The sequence below is a fragment of the Python bivittatus genome, unplaced genomic scaffold (genome assembly GCF_059951505.1).
Source record: "Python bivittatus isolate LINGU-HERP-01145 unplaced genomic scaffold, Pbiv_v1 ctg000020_np1212, whole genome shotgun sequence".
In the NCBI taxonomy this organism is placed as follows: domain Eukaryota; kingdom Metazoa; phylum Chordata; class Lepidosauria; order Squamata; family Pythonidae; genus Python; species Python bivittatus.
This window is the reverse complement of record NW_028277030.1, coordinates 30,402,292-30,426,458: the sequence shown is the minus strand read 5'-3', so window position 1 is coordinate 30,426,458 and position 24,167 is coordinate 30,402,292. Positions and strand designations below refer to the sequence as shown.

The 24,167-nt window shown below is 41.2% G+C and overlaps 1 long non-coding RNA gene across 1 annotated transcript; it reads left to right on the top strand.

Annotated features, from left to right (window-relative positions):
• The first annotated feature begins 16,415 nt into the window (after positions 1-16,415).
• LOC148217023 (uncharacterized) lies at positions 16,416-22,543 on the top strand. Its single transcript, XR_015795445.1, has 3 exons — positions 16,416-16,652; positions 17,279-17,347; positions 20,794-22,543. It is a non-coding gene; the product is annotated as an uncharacterized LOC148217023 (long non-coding RNA).
• The last annotated feature ends 1,624 nt before the right edge of the window (positions 22,544-24,167 follow it).

Below are 24,167 nucleotides of genomic sequence, written 5' to 3'. Positions count from 1 at the left end.
AACAATTCTTATAGGTACTATCTTGTTGAACTGGGTTTATTTTACTTGAAACAAGATGTTTGAGAACTAACAAGAATGGACCCTGTAACAAGATATTTATTTGCAGCATGTTAGGGAAAAGAGCACTAAAGCTAGGCATAAGATTTCATTCTTTTGTAACATGTTTCAGTTGTAACCAGAGATGATGGGGAAAAAATTCTCTTGGGAACTAAAGTTGACACTTAGGTTGAATATACCAGTTGCCTTTTTTGCAACTATTCTGAGAATATGCGAGTTAGCATACCATGTGGCATAGCTTTCATATACTTTCTTGTGTCAGATATCTCAGTCTAATTTTCCAACACCCTGATTATTTGATGCCTCTTGCATTTCTACACCTAAAATGGCAAATTAAGCTTGGAAGACATATAGTGTTATGGAATTGAAAACATAGGTATAACAAACCTTAGAAGAATATTGAAGCTGCATATGTGTATGAATCAGTTTAATAACATTTTAACTCTGTAAACCACAGCTAGATAGACAATGAGGACAAAGAAGGTTTTATTCAATTATGCTGCTTTCAGAATAAAATAGCTCTCTAGTTCAAAACCTATCACACAAGTAATTTAAAAAATAGCACTTCATTTAACTTCCATGGCCCTCTCATGCCAAAAGCAACAAGCAGCACTACTCATAACTTCCAAACAGTTGGATTATTGCCAGATGAATATACAAGGCTGGTATACACCATGCCCCTTTCTAATCAACTTCCCAATTCAAGAGACCCATGCTGGCATGAGGTATGTCATGCTGACATGAAGTATGAGGGAGCCAAGCTTTGAAAATACCAGCCCCTGATGCTGAATAGCTTTAAAATCTGCAGTCTTACAGATGTTTATGAGTTTGTATGGTGCTGAGCTATAATCAATTTGCTTATTCCTGACCCTCAAGATGTATTAAATTTATCCTGAAGGAAACGGGTGTCTGAAACCAATTGCCCAGACTCATTAGACACGTGGGAGTTTCAGGAACCAAAGGGCCTACTGGCAGATGCAACATTGATTTCTGTATGTTCACAATTTACCAGACTGTTCCATACTAGACTTGATTTGATGGCTCTCCATGGGGTGCCCTGCAGCCTTGATTATTTCACAACCAAGCTGGCTACATAGTTTTGTGGCAAATGTATGTCTGCAACCTTTTCCAAAGAACTATATTAAACTTTGATATATACACTATATCCAGCAAAATTAAAAATAAATGTGTTACTTTAATGGCAAATTATCTGACCTTTCTTATGATACACAATACTTCCCTGTTCTTCTATAATTTATAATTCTGTAAGCTTCTACTTTAGATAAGTATTGTATCTAATAAACAAATAATACAGTTGAAACACAGGTAGAAATTACATTTATCAATATGCGACAAACTGTTTGAGATTTCTTGGACCATACTGAACTTAAAGGAGAATTTGCAAAATGTAGACTCAACCCCAATTAATAAGTGATAAACATAGCTGCTCTTTTGTTTGTAGGTGTTTCATATCACCTCTAGGCCTTTTCTGTGCTTCAAAGAAAGGATGGGCAAGTAACATTAAAATGTTAAGTTCTGTTAAAGTATAATCACAAGAGTGACTTGAGAGCACTGACAGTTATTCTTCCTGATTCATATGCTATTCTGGGAATTCAGATCAGTTATTAAATATGATTCAAAAATATAAGACACCTGAAAAAAAACTATATTTTGAACTATAACTGAGTCAAGAAATCTAATAAGCATGTGCATATTTAAATTATTTCAGAAATATAAAAATTATTATTAATAACATTCAGTAAGCTAGTCTGCTGTGAGAGTTTGTAGGGTTTTTAATGTAAACTGTTCATGTTTATATTTCTCAGTATAAAATAATCAGGAAAAGAAAAAGTGATATCTATTAAACAGAACAAAATAGCCCTTTTGATTACATGCTGTTTTAGGTGAAAAATAAGAATAGTACATTTCATAAAAGGGATGAACAATTGAACATAAAACGATGAAGTTACCCTATAAATTGATAACTTCAGTGGACAATCTGATCCTTTCTGCAACACAGGGAGTATACTTGAGCAGACACAATCCAAACACAAAGGAAGTGCTGTAGCTGGCGAGAAGCAAACTGCTCTGCATTTTGTTTTAGCTTCATACCTAACACCGAATAAACATAGCCTTTCACTACCTGAACTATAGAATTAAGCTGAGCATGAAGTGCTGCTTTAGCAGAGTAAGAAAATCAATTCTGTTTTTAATCTAAATTACTTCTTTTTCTTTTTGCGAGCTTGGTAATACTCCTCACTTTTTCCCCCAGTGGGAACAAATGGCTTCTATCATAATTGTACTTTTTCTTTGTTTTTCTTCAATCATCTGCATTTTGTTTTCCATCATAAACACAGTATATTGATGATAAATATATAACAAGACATAAGCATAAGATAATTTAACTACACCTTAACCACCAAGTTCAGGTCCAGCATTCAAACTTACAGTGAGCAAAAGTAAGCTGTGATAATAAGGGTTAACTGCATGCTTCAAAAATTCTTTACCTGGGTTATGTGTTTTATTTTATTTATGTGCATGCTTAATTCTTACGTTTGTAATTCATAAAGGTAATCTACTACATAAATTTAAAAAGCCAAAAATTGTACCACCTTGATATACATATTTACTCTGAAAAATAGGCAAGAAACAGTTTTTTAAATATTAAAGCAAAATCTCTCAATATTCAACTTGTAATGTACAAGGAATTAAAGAAATACAATTAAATTATAATCTATACTTAAATTCCAACCTCACAACATGATTTGTTTGGCTTTTAAAAAACAAATTAGTCAAGTTAAAAAGCTAATTTTTTAAGATTAGGAGCCATTATGATAGGATAAAACTATTCCTAGATTACAAAGATAAAAAAAAGACATATTCAGACAAAAATTAAAATATCCCTACAAAATTATATAATAAACAAGTAAGTCAATTACTGACTTACTAGAAGGTTTCATTATATTCAGGTTTCTAGAGAAAGACTTTGAAGGAACTATAAGAATAGATGTTGGTGTCTACATTTAAATGGGTTTGATTTTGCACTGACTTTCTTTTTCTATAGAGAATATCTTTCAGCAGTATAAAAACAATACTTCACCTTTTGCAGTCACTTATATAAGTAACTTGTTAAAATTATCTAAGTCACTATTTAAAGTACAATTTCATTTCTATATTAAATATGTACATACATGAATGTATGCCCCCCAAATTCTACATTCTAAGCTTTCTCAGTGAAATAATATCTATTAGAATGTCAATCTGGCAATTCACTTTTAAGAAAAATGTTAACCAAATGTTCTATAATTGCTACTGTATATATTAGAAAAGAGTGCGCTGAACTCTTTGTTTGACCTAGGAAAAGAATTGGGATCTCTCAGCATTTGAGATTGCACCTATCTGAAGAAAGCCAAGTAAAATGTCTTCAGAAAAAGTAAAAATATATAGATTATTTTGTCCCTTGTCAAACAATTCAAGTTTCTTACACTTTCTTAACAGAAAGACCATATCCAGAACAGTGAAGGAAAAAAAGGCATATGCTTACCTGAATGGACTATCAGGTGGAAAGCTGAAGAATTGCAAAACAAAGTAGTCCAAATGAATTGTGTATGCACGCAGTCCAACTCTGTACTTTCAAGTAGGCCAGACAGTCAAATAATCATTTCAGCACCAGCCAGCCTGCTTTCCATCTTAAGGGATTCACCCAGAAAAGTGACAAATCTGCTTCACGATACACGATAAACAGCAAAAATCCTTGCAATGCTTCCAAATGCCCACCATTTGTTCACCATTCAACCAGTCAACTTTTTCAAATGCACCTCTTCTCTTAGTGCATTTCCAAGGTATAAGAGGTGGGAATTGCTCCTTATCTGTATGCTAATTATTTTGCCACAAAGACAAAGGTCAAAATGTTTTCAGACGGGAACAATGGACCTGAAGTTGAAAGCAAGAAATAAAAGCAAGTTGACACTACTAAATGATGGGGAAATATGTGCATGAGTGCAGCATTCTGCCTGCTACATCAGCAGTAGCCTCCATTTGAAAGCACTAGCAGCAGCAAGGCAGGCAGTGGGCTACAGAATAGCCTAGCTGGGTAGTATATGCAAGCACAGGTTCCCTTAGAGACCACATTACTGCAGCAGAATAACATCAGTAGCATACTGCTGACTTTCCCTGTCTCATGCAAGATTCCTTCATAGAATGCAAAGTGTATTCATTTCTTTCCTAAACAGTAGACTAACTCTTTAACTACCTCCGAGTTAGACAGGGTTCCCCCCTCCTTCCCCCCACCCCCACTTCTAGAATATAACAATAATTTTGAGATCTTCTGTTTACTAGTCTTGCAGTAGTCAGGCAAGATTGAAGATATGCGCTATATGCTGTCTACATTGTACCCAAAGGCCCCTACATCTCTGGAGGAGCAGAATGTGTATCATGTGCAATGCTGTATTTAATGTAATAGATGGGAACCATAAAATACCACTCAGGCTATTAACAGCAACCCAGTAGATGATATATGCTTTTAAATTGGGGTCTCTTTTATGACTGGTGATATGGAAAAGTGTGCTTTTACTACAAAAATGCCAAGAAATACAGCAAATGCACTAGTGTTTTGACCTATTTCTTTTGAGAAAATTTTTAGAACAGTCTGAAGACAATAGATTTAGAGTTAACTTCAAGTATACCTAACTCATTTGGGTCAATACCTGATTTTTCCCTCTTTAAAAGAGAGAGAAAAGGAAACCTTTGGCTAAGAAAAAAAACTGACAGGATTGTATATCTGAAGAGAATCAACAGTAATAATCTGAATCTAGTATAACTTTGGTAAATGAACTTCTTTTTAAAAAATCAAATCAAACAAAATGTAAGTTAGGCTAATATGCAAAAGTGTTTTAGGCTTGTTAGAAGCTTTTTCCAATGTTTGGCATGCAAATACACAGAGAGAGAGAGAGAGAGAGAGAGAGAGAGAGAGAGAGAGAGAGAATATATAAAATTTCTGCTACACTTTCTTCCTGAATCTACTAAAGAACTGTTTTGACTAGTTTTCTGGCATGTGCATCTAAATTAAACCACTTCAAAGATAGAACATGTACCTCGGAAATCACTTCTGAATATTTACCATTAGCAAATAATTTTGCTTAAAACATAACAGTTTTCTCCTGCAGTATAATGAGTTGTGTGACTGTGACCCTATGCTAAAAAGGTCAGCATATGCAGGCCAGTCCCTTCTCTTTGAAAGAGAAAAAGCAGACAACTAACACAACTTTTCTAAATTTGAATTCAAAATATCTTCCAGTTTTCAGTCATAAACAATGCATTAAGAGCAGCCTCAGGAACCCTAACACAAAGGTACTGAAAAATTGTAGGAAGGCCAGAATGCACCTCATATGAATGGTTTCCCTTTGAGCTACTTCTCTAGCATTATTTGTTTCTATTTGTAAGGCATATGTAAATTTTTGCAACCCAAAAAACCCCAAACCCCTCTATATAATTGGATAGAACTACAAAATAAGAATATTTCTTTCTTGGGTTATTTTATTTTCCTTTGGGGGCGGGGGGACTTCTATTATCTTAATTTCACCTCAGTCTTTTACTAAACAATATTACCGTCTCTCACATATACATACAAGAGCACACAAGCAAACTCACCCTCCTCTCATCACTCACACACTGCCACAGCACCCTCACCAGTTCGGATTTCACGCAGTAAACAGAAGTCCTCGCTCACTCTCCTTCACAAATACACATCTTTTCTCACAGCTTCCCCTCATATACAATCCCATCTCCCACCATACACAAAACACTCTCTCTCAAAGCATAGTCTCATCACAGCATACCCAACCCAAGCCCCCCCCCCCTTCTCATCATACAACCACAACTCTTTCGTCGTCTCTCTCGGATACAATTCTCTCCCATGCACAATTCTCTCTCACACGGCAGCTAAAACCAGCTTTTTCACGCGGGCAGAGTTCTAGAACACTCAGTGCACAGACAAGCTCGCAACACCTTTATCGCCTTCAGAGTTCTCATCCATGTAAGACACACACAGCCTCCCCCCTCAGCACACCCGAATCTCCCCTCTGCCTCACTCACCAACCCCAGTTACCCCCCCCCTCGCCATCCACAAGCCCCGCGCGCGCGCCCTCCCCCTCCTCCCCCCCCCCCACCGACGTCGTCGAACTGCAGCCTTTGCAAAAAGAGACAATACTGACCGCTCTTGCCACGGCAGAGGTTACTGAGATGACCCCAGCGCGGGAAGTCACACGGCACACACCTCCTTCCAGCCTGCCAAAGTAATCCCCCCTCACGGTTGCTTGACGCACTGAGAGAAGACCAAAGCAGACGCCACGGCCGAGGCGACCGAGAGTTGCTGGCAATTCCCTTCCCAGCTCGCACTGCAGTCTGAGGGGAAGGAAAAGCCTTGCTGGAGCCCAGCCCGCCCTTCGCTTTCCTCCTGGGCTCTCCCGACAGCTCCACAGACAGCTCCTCTGCTGAAGGCAAACTTTGCTAACAAACCCTGCCAACCGTGTTTGTGTGTGTGCGCGCAAATCAAGAACGCGGCAATGGAAGCATCTCGCTCCGCACTTGAACAGGTTAAAGGCAGGACACCGAAGTGTTTCCCCAAGAAGCAAAAAGGATTTTAGCCCTCCCCTCCCCTTGTCTGTCCCCCCCCCCACACACACACACATACACCTACATTTCTTTTTGCCTCTCCCACTTCTGACAACATCCCCGGATCCTCTCGGGGCTTCCTTTATTACGCCAAAATCTAAAGTAGTCTGGCTGGAGAGACAACCCTTATTTAGGAAAAGGGTTTGAGGAGGATGCTTGTTAATGAGAGATTCTGGTCCAAAGACTATAGGGAGCCCAATTCTCATGCATGCTTACTCAAAAGTAGGGCCCATTGAGATCCTTTGATTATGCTCCTAAAAATAAATGTGTACAGGCTTATTTGGAGGCAATCAGGATCATCAGATTAAATGGAGTTTTCAAATAAATGCTCTTAGAATCAGATTCAGGAATAAAAAGATGACATGATGTAAGTATAATATGAAACGTAAACTGTTAGCTGTTCAGATAAAATCCCACTCAGTTTAATAGTGGAAGAGCAATTTCCTGTGTTTACTAAAATTAGGAATCTTGGGATTCACACTTCTAGCTGGAAATCACACTCCCTGTGACCTAGAATCTAATCCCAGATTTCAGGTGATCTCAGATACAGAAAGAAAGGCATTCTGACCTGGCTGGGATACTAAGCTCCACTACTTAAGGCTAGTTCAAAGGTCAAATTCCTGATCTCATCCTAGATGACTTGAATACTCTAAAAGTAAATACACAGAGCCAGTTCAAACCTATTCAAATGATACCCACTTACCTAGAAGTAAGGCCTATTGAATTCTGTGGGGTTTAGTTTTGAACAGTAGACTGAAATAAAATTGGGTTGTGGCTTGCAGGTAGCAACTTAGTCCTTGTGAGGTAAATTGTGTGACATCTTGCCCAAACCAACAATTTTAAGAATGGGAAGAGGGGAGATATCAATAGTAGTTTAATGGGCATCTGATTCAGAAGTTTGAGGTCATTTCTACCTTTCTTTTTTCTGAAATGTTGATAATAATAATTTAAAATAGCATAAAGATATTAAAAATCCTGTTTCCTATATGTTTACTTATGCTGTTTTATCTTTGTAAAATAACATTAAGGAACCTGGTGCTGAAATTATAACTTCCTCACTTCTACATTCCTTCAGAACTGACAAATGCTACCCTGAATGCATGAAGATCCCCTATCTTTACTTCTCTCTTAACAATGATCACTGCACTAAATCAGTATTTAGGAGCACTTAGAGCATGTAGCATTTTGCCACATAACTGTAGCAGATGTGCAGATTCAACCCCATCCCTAAACATACATTGCAATAGATGGGGAAATCTTTTAGCCTTTGTTATTTGGGGTACAATTGGATGGGCATAGGTATCAATCCAGTGGGGAAAGATGGGCGGTGCAGGGGGGGGGGGGTGAGGAGGGAACAAGTGCAACTCATGCAGCTATAATGAGAAAGCAATGCCTTATCTGATTCCCATGCAATGTAGCTAACAAAGTTTATTCCATTCAACCTCTATGGTTGAAAATACAGTATTTCCTTTATGCATGAGAGGGGGCTGAATGTTACATGAGAGGTACACCAGAAGTTCTGTTCAGGGTACAAATGGAATGGAAAGGTAAATCTGTATGGGAATGCCCAGCTGTGAACAGCTTCCATTAAACAGCAAATTGTAGATGTCAATATCAAAAATATCTTTGTTCTATATGCTTTTCATTTTCTTCTTGCTGTACTATACTTACCCACTCCCAACATTGTGTGTGTGTGTGTGCGTGCACATCTATTCACAACCCCAACAACATATGCTTAAGTACTACCGAGTAAACTCTTATACATAGTAGAATTTCATTCCTGAGTAAATATATAGATAATCAATTTGCCTGGAGTTGAAGGCAAATGCACACTTAATTGCCTCCATAACTCCATTAAATTCAGAAAAAAATGCTAAATACAGTGGAGTTTAACCATGGCTTGAAATATTCAGCATAGTGGCACATTTCCTGAAGAACAGAAAGGATATTCAAAATACACTAGGTTGGAAAAGTTACTGCACATGCGCAGTTACAGCATCTCATGATAACAAAGTAAAGCAGCAGACAGTTCAGCTGATTATGCGCGGATGTTCTCAAAGCATCATATTTCAAACAGCATTTCTTGAGATTTAGCTGGAGATACGGATGGAGTGTTAGCTCTGCACAATGAAAATCTAGACCCATTTCTGGAAACAAACATCTCCGCTAATATTTTGCTGAAAGGTTGAAATGTTAATTTAAACAGAATCTCTCAGTTAAATCAGTATGGATGTGAATGTGTATCTATGAGAGAGAGATCCTAGCAACGGATGGGTGACATGTAAATGTGGGTAGAAGCCATCTATGAGACTCCTGCCTGGTAGCGAAACAAGGAGTTGTGAAGAACTGAGTTACACCAGCAAGACTATTCATATATGGAGGAGAAAAAGGAGCGCCGTTTGTTGAGAATGGGCTCTTCTGAAGAAAGGAAAAGCTATTGAAGGAAAACAGTGAAGTAAATGATCTGGTCTTAAATTATAGGATAAAAGAATTGACAAATTCTACAATATTATCACCCCAACATTTAATAGACTATGTAAAAACAAATGCAAAGGAAAACAAGGATAAAAGTGAACAAGTTTTATTTTTCCCCCTTCAAGTGTATGCATAGTGTTAGTGATTAAATTTTCCCATGGTTAACCTGCTCTTTGTAGCAGATCGTTAAGGTAGGTGATGAAAGTCAGCTATTTTCCTATTTTCCAGTAAGTTAATAGGAAGTCAGGGCTCAAAGTAATTACTATCAGCAGCGGACAGCTCCTGGTGCTGAAAGGAGAAGCAGTGCAGCTCAAACAACCTTTGGGAAGGTGGGGGGGTGGAATCACAGCAAAACTGAATGAGGTGGTAAGCACTCCGAAAAACACTATCTGCAGAACAATAGCAGCCAACTCCAAATCCCTCTATAATCACATTAATGAGATTAATCAGTGAATTAGCAGCAGTCAAATGTCAGGGTGGCAAGGAGGAATCCAACCAAGCTTGGTAATTAACTTTTATGGGGGCAGGGAAAGAAAACCAAGTGTATTATCTCTGATGGTTTTTCTTTTTAAAATATTGTATCTTTTCCTCCATCCCTCTTTACAAGGCATTTGAACTTGCTTATAACTTACACAAAGTGAAAGTACTAAACCTCAAATGGTTAAAAAGCAAACTCAGACCTTCACAAAACTGTTAATTTTTTTCAAGATACTGCAGCTGTTATCAACTGTGGAAAGTAGGATTTTTCATGCTTCCCCTTTCAATCTGTTCAAGCTTTATTATGATTAAAGATGCAATCCTATACCACTTACCTGGGAGTAAGCCTCATTGAAATTAATGGGTCTTACTTCTGAGTTAACATATAGAATATCAAGCTTAATATATTAATGAGAATAAAATTGTTTAATTCATTTTTCGCTAGAAAATATAATCAGTGTAAAAGATATGTGTGATAACTAAAGAGGGCGAAATTATATATTTAAACTTTATTTAACCAACTATAACCAAACAATAAGAGAAAATATCATAAGAAGTAGAGTGAAAAAACATGTTAAATAGTGGAAGTTAGGAGTCCTATAAACCAGGATGTTAAAAACTGAGTGTTTCAATTTACAAATGAAATAATTAGATGATACTCCCTTAATCAGGTCAGTATGTAATCTGAGGAAAAGTGAAACTCTTCTTTATTTGAAATTCAGAAATATTATTCTTTTGGAACTTACTGATATTATTCTGGAATTAAAATTCTGTACAAAAATTGTTGTTGACATTATTATTACTCCTGACTCCCAATTACTCTGGGTGGTTACAATTAAAACATTAAAAACAAGAAAGAATACAACAGTAGTCAAAAATGAAGAATAAAGATGGCAAGGATGACAAAAAAAGGATGGGAAGAAAAGAAACAAACCCACACAATCCAAAGGGAGCTTCACTCAGCCTCGTCAAAGTACTTCATGAAACTATACTTTTTGCAAAACAGTAAAAAGGAATACTGCATATATTGTGAAAGAATATTTACAATATTGGCAGATAGTTACTTTTTATTTTGACATTTAAAAAACTGATAATTATATTGGATTGGATTCAGACTTAGTCATAGCCATTATTGACTTGTCCGGTTGGTTATAATGGGTCTGTTTAAGTATGACCAAGTCTGAATCCAAGCCATTGTCTCTCTATTTTGTGTACAGTACATTTTTAGAATGAATGCTGCAGAAAATAAGAATTTAAGGAACATGGCTCTACTTTCACATAGTGTGATGACTTAATTACGTTATATTTCACTACAAAACTGAAATATATACATCCACTCTGTTTTGACTTGTTGACTAATATGTAGGTTACCAAACTTTCATCAGAGTGTTTTAAAAACATATATGTTATTCTAAAAGCACAATCTGCATTTGGTCAGTATAAATGTAAAGTGTGAAATTAGTGTTACATTCCAAATGTATTTAAGTTCTCATTTTAAGTAAGTGTAATTTTCAACTAATCTAGGAATATCTGTGCAATTTTGCCTCACTTGCTTTATCAAGCAGTTAATGTGCAGCATGCATAATTTGATATAAGGAAGATGCTTCATGCATGCAAGATAATACTTTCATACAGCTATAACATATTTTGCCATCATATTACTTTAGGCTATTCCTGAGTCCTCTGGACAGCACAGCAAATACACTGTTCGAAGTCAGAGAAATGGGGTGGAGGAGTAAACAAGACAAATATGAAACACCCCAATAACTGAGCAAAGCAAGATCTAGATTTCTGACTTACTTCAGAGAATCAACCCTCAGTTGAGCACAATCCGCAAACTTCATTTACCATCATAAACAAAATATATGAAATGTCAACATGGTAAAGGGGGCGGGGAGGAAGAGGACAAAAGAAAAAGTAAAAATGCAAAAAGCAAACCCCCATAAATCTTAGCTTGCTGCAACTTTAAACAGATGAGGAACGATACAAATTTGAAGCATACCATGGAGAACCCCCAGAAAAGTTCCTTTTTTACCCTTCATTGATCGTTGAAAAAATATCCCACATTTCAGAGATTTTTAAAGGAAAAGAAAATTAAATGTTCCCACCTGAACTAAAAAATGGAGGGGGGTGCATGTAGACTGAAGAAAAAACAGCTTTCTCTCTCACACACTTACTCTGTTTAGTGTGCAAGTATGGGAGGGGGGCAGAAGAGGAACATCTCCCTGGCAGGGATGACAAATTCAGAACGAAAGACTAGCAGGCCTAAGGGATCTGTTTTACTTCCACATACATCCCCTAATGCACACGCTCTCCCTCCTTCTCTCCATATACTTTCCCTCCCCCTCTACTTTTTTTTTTTCTCACCAGCTCCAAATCCCCGGCATATGACCTTCTGTTAAATAGATAAAAAAAAATTGCTTATCAGTCATGCAAATGAGGCTGAATTCATTTTCCACAACAGATGGCCTCATAGATAATGATGATGGAAGAGAGAAAATTGAATGTCTCTCACAAGGTGGTCATGGCAACCGAGAAGGGAATAATATCAATAATAAGCCTGGCTGCATAATAAGGTTGTCAATCCCACAAATCAAAGTCTCTGGCTGAATCAGGTAGCCCACCCCCAACTACTTATCAGGTAGAAAGCAAGCAAGGAAGGAAGGAAGGAAGGAAGCGAGGAAGGGCTGCAAAGGAACAAAAAAACAACAAACGTCAGCAGATGGGAGGTACACCGGGCAATTCCGTCGAGTTCAGAGACGAGGAGAGGTCTCCCTAGATCTCCCTCCTATTCTTCTAATTGTGCGTTATTTCATTATTAGGGCAGCGGCGGGTCTCTTCCTTAACGGATCTCCTCCCCCTCCTCCTTCCCTTGGACTCAAAAACAACAACAACAACAAAAGGCAACCCAGAGATTCTGTGGCTTTGAGCTGGGTCTGACAACCATCCCGCCTGGTCTCTGAGGTCGGGGGCGCCCTGATGCCGCGGCAGCTCGCCCCAGGCTTCCAGAGCCACCCCTGGCAGAGTCATTAAAACGAGAGTGGCAAGGCACAGGTCTGGGCGGGACTCGAAAGCGTGCTCCGAGCTGGGTGCCCTTAGCTTGGCAAACAAGCCCGCTCAGTATAGCATCTTTCCATAATGGCTTCCTGTTCGTCTTTTTCGACCCCTCTTTTTTTCCTGAAAGATGAAAAGGGCTTACCAGCACCCACCCGCTCCTCTGTCCCCCTCCCCCGCACAATGGTTCTGATTTCTGATTTCCCCTTCCTTCCCTCCTTCCTTCCTTCCCTCCGTCTCCCCCTCCCCCCCCCGTCCTTAATTGTATATTGTTCACAGTTACAGTCTGTCAGGCTGACAAGCAGTTATTGTGAAAAGCTTTCTTTCCGGAGTTTTCTACCCCCCCCCCCAAAATGCGCTGGAGCACGCTTAACATGCTAGAAGGAATTATTGCCAGCTATTAGTTGGAATACACATTTCAAGGAAAGGATGGGAGAGTAACCAGCCCGAATAATTTCAACGCCATCTCCTTCCGAAGGGAAAAGGATTGCAGAGAATGCGCGGGGGGGTGGGGGGTGGGCGGGAGGTGGGGGGAGAGACTATGTGTCTAATGTCGCCGATTAGGCACCACGAAGCACCGCCGCTGCTAATTGAAAAAGCAACTTGTTACTGCAACACTCTCGCTGTGTGTCCATCATGCACATTCAGGATGCATAAAAACCCAGGGATGTCCTAAAACTCAGCTATCTCATTGGAGGCGGGGGCGGGGGCTGTGCGTGTATGAGGAGAGGACAAATAAGCCCTCCGCATTAGGCAGAGGCTGACAGAGAAAGAAAAAGGCACCATTTGATGGTTTTATTAAACCGTTTTTATTTGTTGTGGATGGGCAAGGCACTGTTTGTTTGTTTATTTTGACGTACAGCTTCCTATATCAAACCGGTTTGCCATAACAATCAGAGCTATCCCTTCATGTGCGCCAGATATTTTTGACGGCGGATGAAGTTTGCTTTTCAGGTCCCAGTCTCCCGCATCGCGCCTTTTCCTTCCCCAGCTGTTGCAAGTATTTTATTGTAGGCGCATCTTCGTTATATTGCTAAATACCCAGTGCGCGTGCGCCTCCTTCCATCAGCGTGCATACAGCTGTATGTTTGCTTGCCCATTGTTCGTAATCATACGCTGAGACATATATTAATCCTAACACGGATGCATAGATCTTATTTGTGCGTGCACCCGCTAAGTTTTCTTTTTAAGCACAGACCCGTGGCTTCAACCTATGTGAACAGTCCGCAAGAAGATCTAGGGATATCTCCTATCTGTGCACAGGCTCGGCTTCGGTCTACGCTTATTCCTCAATCCATCTCTTTCTCTCGGTTTTTCCCTCTCTTTCTCTCTGTGCCTACCCTCCAGTTCGTCTGCCGCCGCCGCCGCCGCCGCCGCCGCCTCTACGGCATGAATCAGAGATCAATAGCGGTGGTCTAATGGAGGCTCCGATCAGAAAAACAGCTGCAGTTGGCAGCGCTTAGACACCAGCGCGCGGGCACGCAAGGAGAGCTTCAGTGACGTCCAAGCAGCCTTTCATCTGATTGGGCGCCGCATCGGATGTTCTGTGGAGCAAAGAATGGGAATCGTTTACAGTCTACTTCCATTTAAAAAAAAATTAATAAAAAGGTCGTTCGTATTTTCCCGTCTCCAGAAGACCAAGGGCTGATTTCCCGTCGCCATCAGGCTACAGTTAGCGAGCGAGGAAGGGGAGCTGAGGCGAGCGCGTGTCGTCACGGAGGAGGAATAGATTCTCCTCCAGCCACCGCCTCCAAGACGGTGATCATTGTAAATGGCCGTGACATCCAGAGCTCCGTTCCGCATTGCACGGGGCGGATTATGCCGAAGTGCTCACCAGCGCGCACGGCTAAGAAAAGGGCAGCAGATGTCATATTTTTAAATAGGCTTACCCAGTCTACCCCTTAAGCGGTGACTCAGATAAAGCTTGTTCCCTCCCTATTCTTTCCTTCCCTGTTTGGCGTCATATGCACATAGGCAGACCCCGAGACGTCCAATTGCTAGCGATCGGGGGTTACAGTTCTGTGGTTGCTGAAATCCCAGTTACTGTATTTCAGCAATACTCGAGTTTGCAGAGGCAAAGCCTGGGTTTCGGCGCCCCAGACCGTAACAATTCACTAGCGCTGGATCGAGCTCAGTAAAGCTAGTACTTCAAGGCGGTCTCTAGGCACTTCAAACTGCGAGCCCATCTTTATTCTCCTTAGGAAGGTATTTCTTCCTGGGTAGCAGTAGCAACAGCAGTACTGCAGCGTGCCTCCCACACGCACCGCTCTCCCTTCGTCCTCCGCCTCTTTCTCGGTCTCCTCCCTCTTCCCCAGCCTGTAAATGTATTTCAACACCGGGATATTGACAGCAACCGCCCTCGTCTCAGTCTGGCTCCAGTGAAGCATTTATATTCTTCCTTCCAACCCCCTCCCCCCTTCTCCACCCCGTGCATCTTATTGCAGAGATGATGAGCGAACGCCAGCCCCAGATCAGTTCTGAATAGAAGAAGAAATCTTGGGAAATGAATGAATCATGAGGCCATATTGCAACGACACAAGTCACATCCCCGGCTGCGTGTGGCGTTTCTTTCTTTGGCAAGCGAAGTTCCCCCCGCCGCCGCTCCTTCTGTAAGGCGCCGCATACGCCTCGGAAGAAGAGGGGGAGGACGCGCAGAAGGAAGGCTAGCCAAATGCAGCCTGACTTAGGGACACCCTGGTCTAGGTCGAGGAAGCGCTTCTCCCTCACTGCCTGCCTCAAGGCTCCTTCCTTATTCTCTTTCACTGCCGCCAGCGGCTCCACTTCGGCGCATTTGTCTTTCGCTTCTCGTTCTATTATTTATACACGCTTTCTCGGCTGCTCTTCCTACTCTGCTGCAAGCGCCACCCCGCCCCTCCCTGAAGAGAGACCCCCCTCTCCCTCCGCCTCCGTCGGCTTTCGAACCCCGCCGCCGCCCCCGCTGCTTTGTACGCCGCGACGGAAAGATTTGGGGGCGCTGCGCGGCAGCCATTTTGAAAACGGCTAGGAGGCCGGCGCCCTGGCAAGCCGGAGGCCTTTTCTTGACTGTTTAGTGGCACAATCATCAATCCACCAGTTTGTAATGGAGGCGGGTGTGTCTTGTTTCAAGCGGGCCACTGGCCTAAATAAAGTTAACCAACGGAGGCAGCCCTTTAAAACACACAGGCGTCCCTCGAGGTAGGGATATGGTGGTGGTGACACATCATCTCACGTTGTCACGGGGAAAACGCTTTTTTTCTCCCAGCCAGCTATTTTGGTAGCTGAGGAACATTCGCTGCTAACAGCCTTCATGTAATTTCATCCGCGCTAGGAAGTGCAGCGGAACAGTATGCTCAGTAAATTTAAACTCTAGGCTGACAGAAAATGTCTCTTTTCTGTCGTTGGTTGGATCTCAGGAACCAACCGTAGCGCGGACCTCGTAGGAGAGCCGCGTTGCCAGCGGTTGCAAAAAATCAGGAGTCTGGCGGCGCCTTTTCCGACTCACGTACTTTGTGCGGCTGATGAACTGAGCTGCAGCCCACGAAAGTGCATGTCTTTTAATAAAAAGATGCCACCAGCCTTCTGACTGTTTGGCAACCACAGTGCGCTTCCGCAAGGATGAGTCAAGTGGGAGGGCGACTTGTGAATTTAGCCGGTGGGGGGGGTATTATTGTGGGGGAGGCACTTCCAACGGACTGTTCACGCGCCTCGCCGGAAGAGCTCCCTAGCAGCCTGTTCCAACGACGGCGCGCGGCAGAAAGGCTACCTGCAGCAGCGGAAGTGCTCAGCAGAAGCCTCCCAGCCCCAAAGCGATCGCCGCGCCCCGGCAGGCTGCGGCAACGGAGGGCGGGTGGGAGGAAGGGGGGAGCGCAACCCCTCGGTCCCCCGCCCTCGCTGCATCGTCGGACTTGAGCCCCACGGAAAGCCGCCCCGCAGAGAAGGCAGGAAAGCCGCTAGGGCTCCCCAGGGCTCCGCTTTGACTGCTCGGCCGGCCCCTCTTCGCCCTACTTTCAGGAGATCCGTGGCTGCGGCGAAGCTCCTCCTTCCCGCCCTCCCTCGCTCGCTCGCTCGCTCGCTCGCCCGCCCTTTCCTGGCGTGCCGCTCCTCCGCTGCGGCTGTAGGAATCCCTTTCCACACGTGCAGGTTTCTTGAAGGGGGAGGAGCAAGGGGAGTCTGCTGCTGGGCCCCTGTGACCACGGGCCCCAAGGCGGTCGCCTCCCCTGCCTTCATTATTTGTACGCCCCCGGCGCAATCCGGGACAAAGGATGTAGGTGGCATAAGGGAACATGGTTATACCATATCCTGTAGTCTCAAAGTTGCTTAGTTTCCCCAGGCTATACCAGCTCTAGATGCAGGATAAGAAACTACCTTTCAGCAAAAATATATCTGTCGCAAAATGTGTTTCTTTTTGCCATGCGTTCTGTCGTTTAAATTGCTGTCTCCTTGTGTGGGATTAATACATTGATGATATGCAACATTACACCATAACCTGCGTTCTCTTGTGCTGGCATAGGCTTCTGGTCAAGTGTGTTTTCAATTAATTTTTCTGTTTCTTCTCTATTTTTAGCTGCCTTTAGTGGAAAGGCAGGCTACAGATCCAGTTCATCAATCCAGGACTATAAGAAATTCATGGCAGGTGAGAGATCTGTCTGGATTGGGCTAGTGGACAAAAGGATATTTTGTCTGGTGGTTTGCCAGCATAGCAAGATTTAGATTTAAAGCATAATTGAAACATAAAGTAGCAGGATTTAAAATATAATATACATTTATGATACAGGGCATCATAAAACTTGAAGACATATTTGTATATAAATACATTTTAAAATCTAGTTGCAGAAGGGGAGATGGGATGAAGGGTCTCTCTATCTGAGAAATAAGATAGAATGGCTTTCTCACTGGCACCTGACAACACCTTTCTGTCTAGTTACAAAATATTAGTGTTGAGAAATCCATTTCTATTTCGTGCACTCTTCCCTAAATAGTTGCATTCAACCTGGATATAGATTATATAGATTATAGATTATAACAACTATGTCATAGTATAAATTAATGCTTCAGTTTACTTGTTTTCTTCTGCCATTCCTATCCTTTTTCTTGTTGTGTTATTTTTTAAAGATACTGCAGGCAGTGAATGTTTTGATTGTAATGCATCTACAAGATGGTGTGAACCAAACTTGATTTCAATTATGCTTAATTCCCAATTTTCCCAGATGAAGGTGGAGCTTGATTTAAAGATGTAGTCTGACATAAAGATCTAGTCTGTAATTTTCAACATAATTTTATTCATATTTTTCCAAAATAAGTTATATTTAGTTCTGTAGCACTCAGCTCTAGGTAAGTGGCAATAAGGCCCAACCCATTTCATATAATAAATAATCCAAAATAGAATTAGTTTTTCCTATAATGTTCATCATGGATGAGGAAGTCATATCCTAGCCGGCGTAGGAAACTGGGAGATAAGCAGGGATTTATAAGCCCCAAAATCTGGAAGGTTGTACATTGTTCACCCCAATTTACTTGATAGATATTAAGGCATTTCTTGAAATACATCACTGAAATTTCTTAAACCACCAATATCTTTAATTTTCCAATTCATTACAAAAAATGAAGATAATAAAATGCACAATTGTTCTGAATTTAAGCACTTTTGAATCTCATTTATTTGATTACTAAGATTGCACAAAGCATTCAAAGCAGTTGCTTCACAAAGCACATTGGTACAAATCAAGTATTTTTGTTTAAAGCTTTACAACAACTTCATCCAGAGTAAAGCTCAACATGCCCTTACTGATTATAAGATGAAAGAATTAAATCATTTTCCCAAATTCAGGGGGTTTTTTTCTGAATCGGTAACTGGTAGAGGAAAAGAAAACAATGCAGGAATAAAGGAAAAATGTATCCTCTGTCTTGAGACTGATGCTTTTTTCCTTGTTCATACATGATTTGAAATTAGCCTAGTGACTACTGAGGTGGTCAGTTTGCTAACAAGACCAAATTATTTAGAACGTTATAAACAGATCAGCAAAGAGCTGAAAATGCTATCTTCAGATTAAAAATAGAGTTTCCAGTGTCATAGCGGCTGTACAGATGTATGGTTCTATCATACTTGGATTTAGATATACCTTAAAAAAAATATGGTACTACTGAGAAAGATGTAGAAAAGGGTACTTGAGTTTATCAAAGAGCTGGAGGAAGACCACTGTGAAGAAAATTTAAAACATTTGAGACTTTTTAGTTTAGGAAAAGAATGGTGAAATGATAAAGAATGATCCATCTTTCTCTCAGAATCAATCAAACAAAGCTGAATATTGAGAGATTCAGGACAGGAAGAACTTTTTCACAAAGTACAAATGTATAGAATTCATTGCGATAGATACAGTGGCCAGCAGCTTAGATGACTTCAAAGAGTCAGATTGACTCAAAGATTCCTTGCAAACTGTTTTTGAAGGACCCATCTTCATGATGCAGCCTTCCTCTCATCCCCATCCCATTGCTGAGGCTACCTATCCTTGGAGGTGTTTTCTGTCTTTTCAAACTTCACTATATGCATGACGTATGATGCTTTGGTGGCAGCTATAATGATGATGAGGCAGAAGCTGAGATCTTTCCAACTCCTGTTGGCTGCTGTAGGCATGTCCCCTCTTCTGTAGTTGCTGATGACTTCCTTCATGGCTGTTTCGGCTTGGGCAATGGCAAAGTACCTGCCAGCACCTGTTAACAGCTCCTGGTCAACTGTGTTAGACAAAGCAAGAGAGACGATGAGAGACCTGAGTGATTGATAGAGTGAGAGAACATGAGAGACAGATGAGTGAGATAAAAAAGTAAGCCAGTAGAAGAGGCACGAATGAGAGAGACAAGCGAACGAGACAGATGAGCAATAGAGCAAGCGGTAGAAAGAGAGAGCGCAAGAGACAAGTGAGATAGATGAGTAAAAGCAAGTGTTAGCAATAGTGCAAGCATTAGAGCAAGAGTCAGATAAGTGAGCCAGATGGGTGAGAGCAGGTGAGAGAGGTAGCAATATAGCAAGTATTAGTACAAGTGTTAAGAGTGTGAGATGGGTCAAAGAGAGACCGAGTGAGAGAGCAGTAGAGTGAAAGCTAGACCAAGAGACGAGAAGATAAAGAAAGTGGGAGAGAGAATCTGTGGATCATCCACAGGTATGTGGAGGTTTCCAGGTGAAGTAAGAGGGGAGAGCCTCTTCTGTTTTACCAGGTGGCCCACTTCACCCCACATATTAGGTTTAGATAGATAGTTAGACCTGTGGATCTAGCCGTCTGTCAAAACTCGCTTTCTTCCCAGCCCCTTCCCTATCCCATGTTAGGGAGAACTGTTGGTAGATGCTTTTTCTGCTGGCATCTTAATTAGTCCCACGGGAAACTGTCAGAGTAGTACCACATGCCAGCCTCATTACCAAGACAGAGTTCAACTATTGCAACTAAGCAAATTACAATTGCATGCTTTTGTGCTCTGCCACAGACTGCTGAAAGCATGTTAACCTGATTGTCTAATAAGCCCTAAGACTACCAATAATTTCTAATCATCATGGCTATATGTTACCTTTTGCAAAGGAAACGGTATGCTTGTCAAACAGTATGGTTCCATTTACCAGGGAAAATGAAAAGGTGTTATTCTTGTTCAGCTTGGGAGCTGTTTTTAGGCCTGTGGCTAGCCGCAGTGAGGACAGGATGCTGATTCAGATAGATCTCTGGCCTGAACCAGGTAGCTGTTGTTGTGAGATAGACATGGATGTAGTCAGGCTGACTTGAGCAGACACAATTAACAGCAAGAGCTGCAATTCCAAATGCATGTTTTATTGTAATTCATTTTTGTGTTGTTTTTTTTAATGATGTCTTATGGATATACAGAAAAACCTTTAAAGCATTATACATTTTAAAACATTTTCCCATTAGAATTCTGAAACCTTTTCAGAATATGATAGCATTCAGTGGCTATAAATATTTGGTTCCTTGGGTTGGGGTATTATTTTTTAAATATAAACTAGCTTATTTTATTTACAAAAAAGATGTTGTCACACTATATAACTTTATAAAATCATTTGCTTTGCTTTCTTTACCCCCATAGCATGTCACCTTATGAAGATGGATTCCTGCATCATCACAAGTGGGCATAAATCTTTCACCTCCTCTGAATTGAGTTCTCCCCTCGCTCATGTGGCTTCGAGAAAGAGCTGCAAAATAAGGATGACACTGCTTCACTTGCTGAGTACAAAATGAAACTTCTCATTCACAGCCTGTACCAGCTGTGGCTAATCCACAAAATTGGACACACACTGACTTTGGCCATAAACTGAAGAGCTCCTTTAGGCATGGTACAAAGACTCACACACCAAAGCGAGAATTTTTCTCTTTGAACAGATACCACAAACCAGTTTTGAAAATTTTGCTGAGTGGCTTTCTATGCAGCTTTGGAATATGGTATTTTTACAAAATAATGTTTCAGTTGCACATTGACAGACTTAATCACTTTAAGAGCTTTCCTGAAGAGCAAATTCTGCTAAGTTAAAATTCAATGTCACTTGTGTGCTTTTTTTATTAAAGTTGTTACTAATTTGTGCATTTATACCTTATTTCCCTATGATAAAATTAAATTCAAAGCAATTTACAAATTAAAAAAAAATAGTTGTAGCTTTTCCATATGAGGGAATTCGATTTAAAGACAGATGCTTCTGCTAAAATTGTATAACATTTTATATTTCATAAAGTCACAATAATCCTCAATGAAGCCTTCATGAAGCAGGACTGTGAGGGTTCTTTGTTTTCCAAGGACTGAACACACCACAGCGTAGCAAATCTGTACAAAATGCTTTATTGCAGCACCCACCTTCCCCAACAACAGACTATTGCTCTCCACCCTTCTAGGACTTGCAAGGTGGTGTTGCCATGTACATACGACTTTAATACTCAGTCCATTAGTACTTAGCCCAAGCAAAAGTCTATAAAGTGTGTAAAGTCTATATAAAGTGTATAAAGTCTATAATGCCTGTAAAGTGGCATGCAACCTTCACCTCCTTCCAAACATTCTTACACTAGTTGGGATGAGGTGCTGCTTCAGTGTGGTTGTTCCTTTTCTAGTTGCCACTGAGCTCCCGGCAAAGCTCCAAGCTCCAGGCAGGACTCCCACCAGGAAATGCTGCTCACCGTAGCTTGGGGTCCTGGCAGGTGAATGATAGTCCTCATCTGTAAAGCTGCCAATCTCCAGATGTCGCCTCCGCTTCCCTGTCTGTAGGCCGTTTGCTTGTCACCTGCCCTGCACACACCTCTTCCTCACTCTGTCTTGGCATTGGCTTTTCTAAGCTAAGAGCCTGAGAGGGGGTGAAGCTGCCTCTGAGTATTTGTACATCCTTGATAACTCCAGGGTGTGGCTCATCACAGGCAGCTGGAACACAGGCTTGGGTGCTTGTGAGTAAAGTTTGAGTTAGGGAAATGGGGTAAGAAGCATTTCTGCCTGGGTGCAGCTACTTTTCCAAACACAGCAACCCCAACTTTACTCCCTCCCCTATTTTAAAAATACAGTTGCAGCTTTTCCATATGAGGGAATTAGATTTAAAAATGGATGCTTCTACTAAAATTGTATAACATTTTATATTTAATAAAGTGACAATAATCCTTAATGAATCCATCTTTAAATTAATCAAACCGTCACTTCCGAATCCTAAATATTGAAGACAAGTTTTAAAAAATCTAGGATCGTCATGCTTTGCTTTTGAACATCTAGATATTCACAGATACAGAATTCAAGAATAATTAGATTGCTTACTGCCCATCAGGGCTACTTCTGTGTTTCCAGCATATTCATTTAATTATCAGCAGAAAATACCTATACAGACATATATATACATGGATATGTATTTCTTCTGGTATCGACAGCATTTAGAATAAATCTAACTATTTACAATAAAATATAAAGTCATATTTTCAGGTTTTTTAACTACGGTAAAATACCTTAAGCAGAACAGGAATTTATCAGGCAAGTGTAAAAAACGGATTTATCTGAAATGTAATTTTTTTCACAAATCAATGAAGTATGTCCAGAGAGGGGAGCATATGAACATCTTGAGCATGTTCTTTAATATTGGTAGAGCCACAAACAAAGTACTGCTGCTACTACAATTGCCATCCTTTGTTTTGTTTATTCAACTTTATATCCTGCTTCCCTTTCAAACGTACATCAATCCTATTTTCTTCTTCATCCTAGCATTTTCCCACAAGTGCAGGGTCTGTTTTTCAGATCAACAAATGCCATTTCAAGTGACTGAACATAGCAGCCATGTCCTGTGGATGATTTTCATGTCCACATTAGTTGTGTCCTGCCATCTTGCCTTAGTCTTCTGAGCGGGCATTTGTCATCAGTGTTGAAGTGGTAGGCGGTGCAGGTGACAGTGTGGGGTGCTGCTTGTAGAATGTGGCCATACCATTGTAAGCATTTTTCCCGCATTTTCTCTGTTACTGGTGCAATGCCCATCTGCTGCCGGACTGTATCATTGTTGACGTGGTTGAGAAGGGACATGCCTGATGACCAACACAGCAGATGCATCTCCATGGCATGTAAAGGACACTCAGCACTTTTGGTGGTTGGCCAGCACTCAGCACCATACAGTGCTACTGGGCAGACCATCATTCTATACACTTTCGATTTTAGGTGAATTGACATGTGCCTATTGCAGAGCACTCCAGTGATCTCCTTCCACCACAACCATGTTGCATTCACCCTCATGCGCACTTCCTCATTAATGCAATCATCACCTTTGCAGATGGGATCCTAAATAACAGAAGGGGTTTGTCTTCACTAGATCTTTATCGCTGACCTGGATAGTGGAAGTGCTTGGGCTAGTCTCTAAGATACTCAGTCTTCTTGATACTGAGGTGCAAACCGAATTGGCTGAGGCAGTTGTTCCATGTCAAAACACAGCGCTGCAGTTCTTCCCTGGTGGTAGCTGGAAGTAGGACATTGTCGATGTAGCCCAAGGCCCAGGGGAGCACTGTGGTGCAGGTCTCGTGTAATGGTATCCGTGACAAGAATGAACAGCAAGTTGGCCTTGGTGCATGCCCACTTTCACAGGAAAGCTGTTGGAAAGGCTGGTGGCACATCTCAGCTGCTGGTATTAACATAAAGCATCTGGACCCATTTTATGAGTAGCTCAGGCACACCGTGGTCATGTAGCACATACCATATCAGCTGATGCGGAACATGGTCAAAAGTTTTTTCTACGTCAAGGAAAGCCAGAGGTAATGCCTTCTTTTCTGTATGTTTCTCCATGAGCATGCAAGCTGCAAAAATGGTATAGGTGGTACTCAAGCCTTTAACAAACCACACCGGTTGATACTGATTTCAGTGATGTCACGAAGGCACTGGTTGAGGATCCACTCAAATATTTTCATTGCGTGTGACAGGAGGCGGAGTGGTCAGTAGTTGAAGCAGTCTGCCAAGTCGCCTTT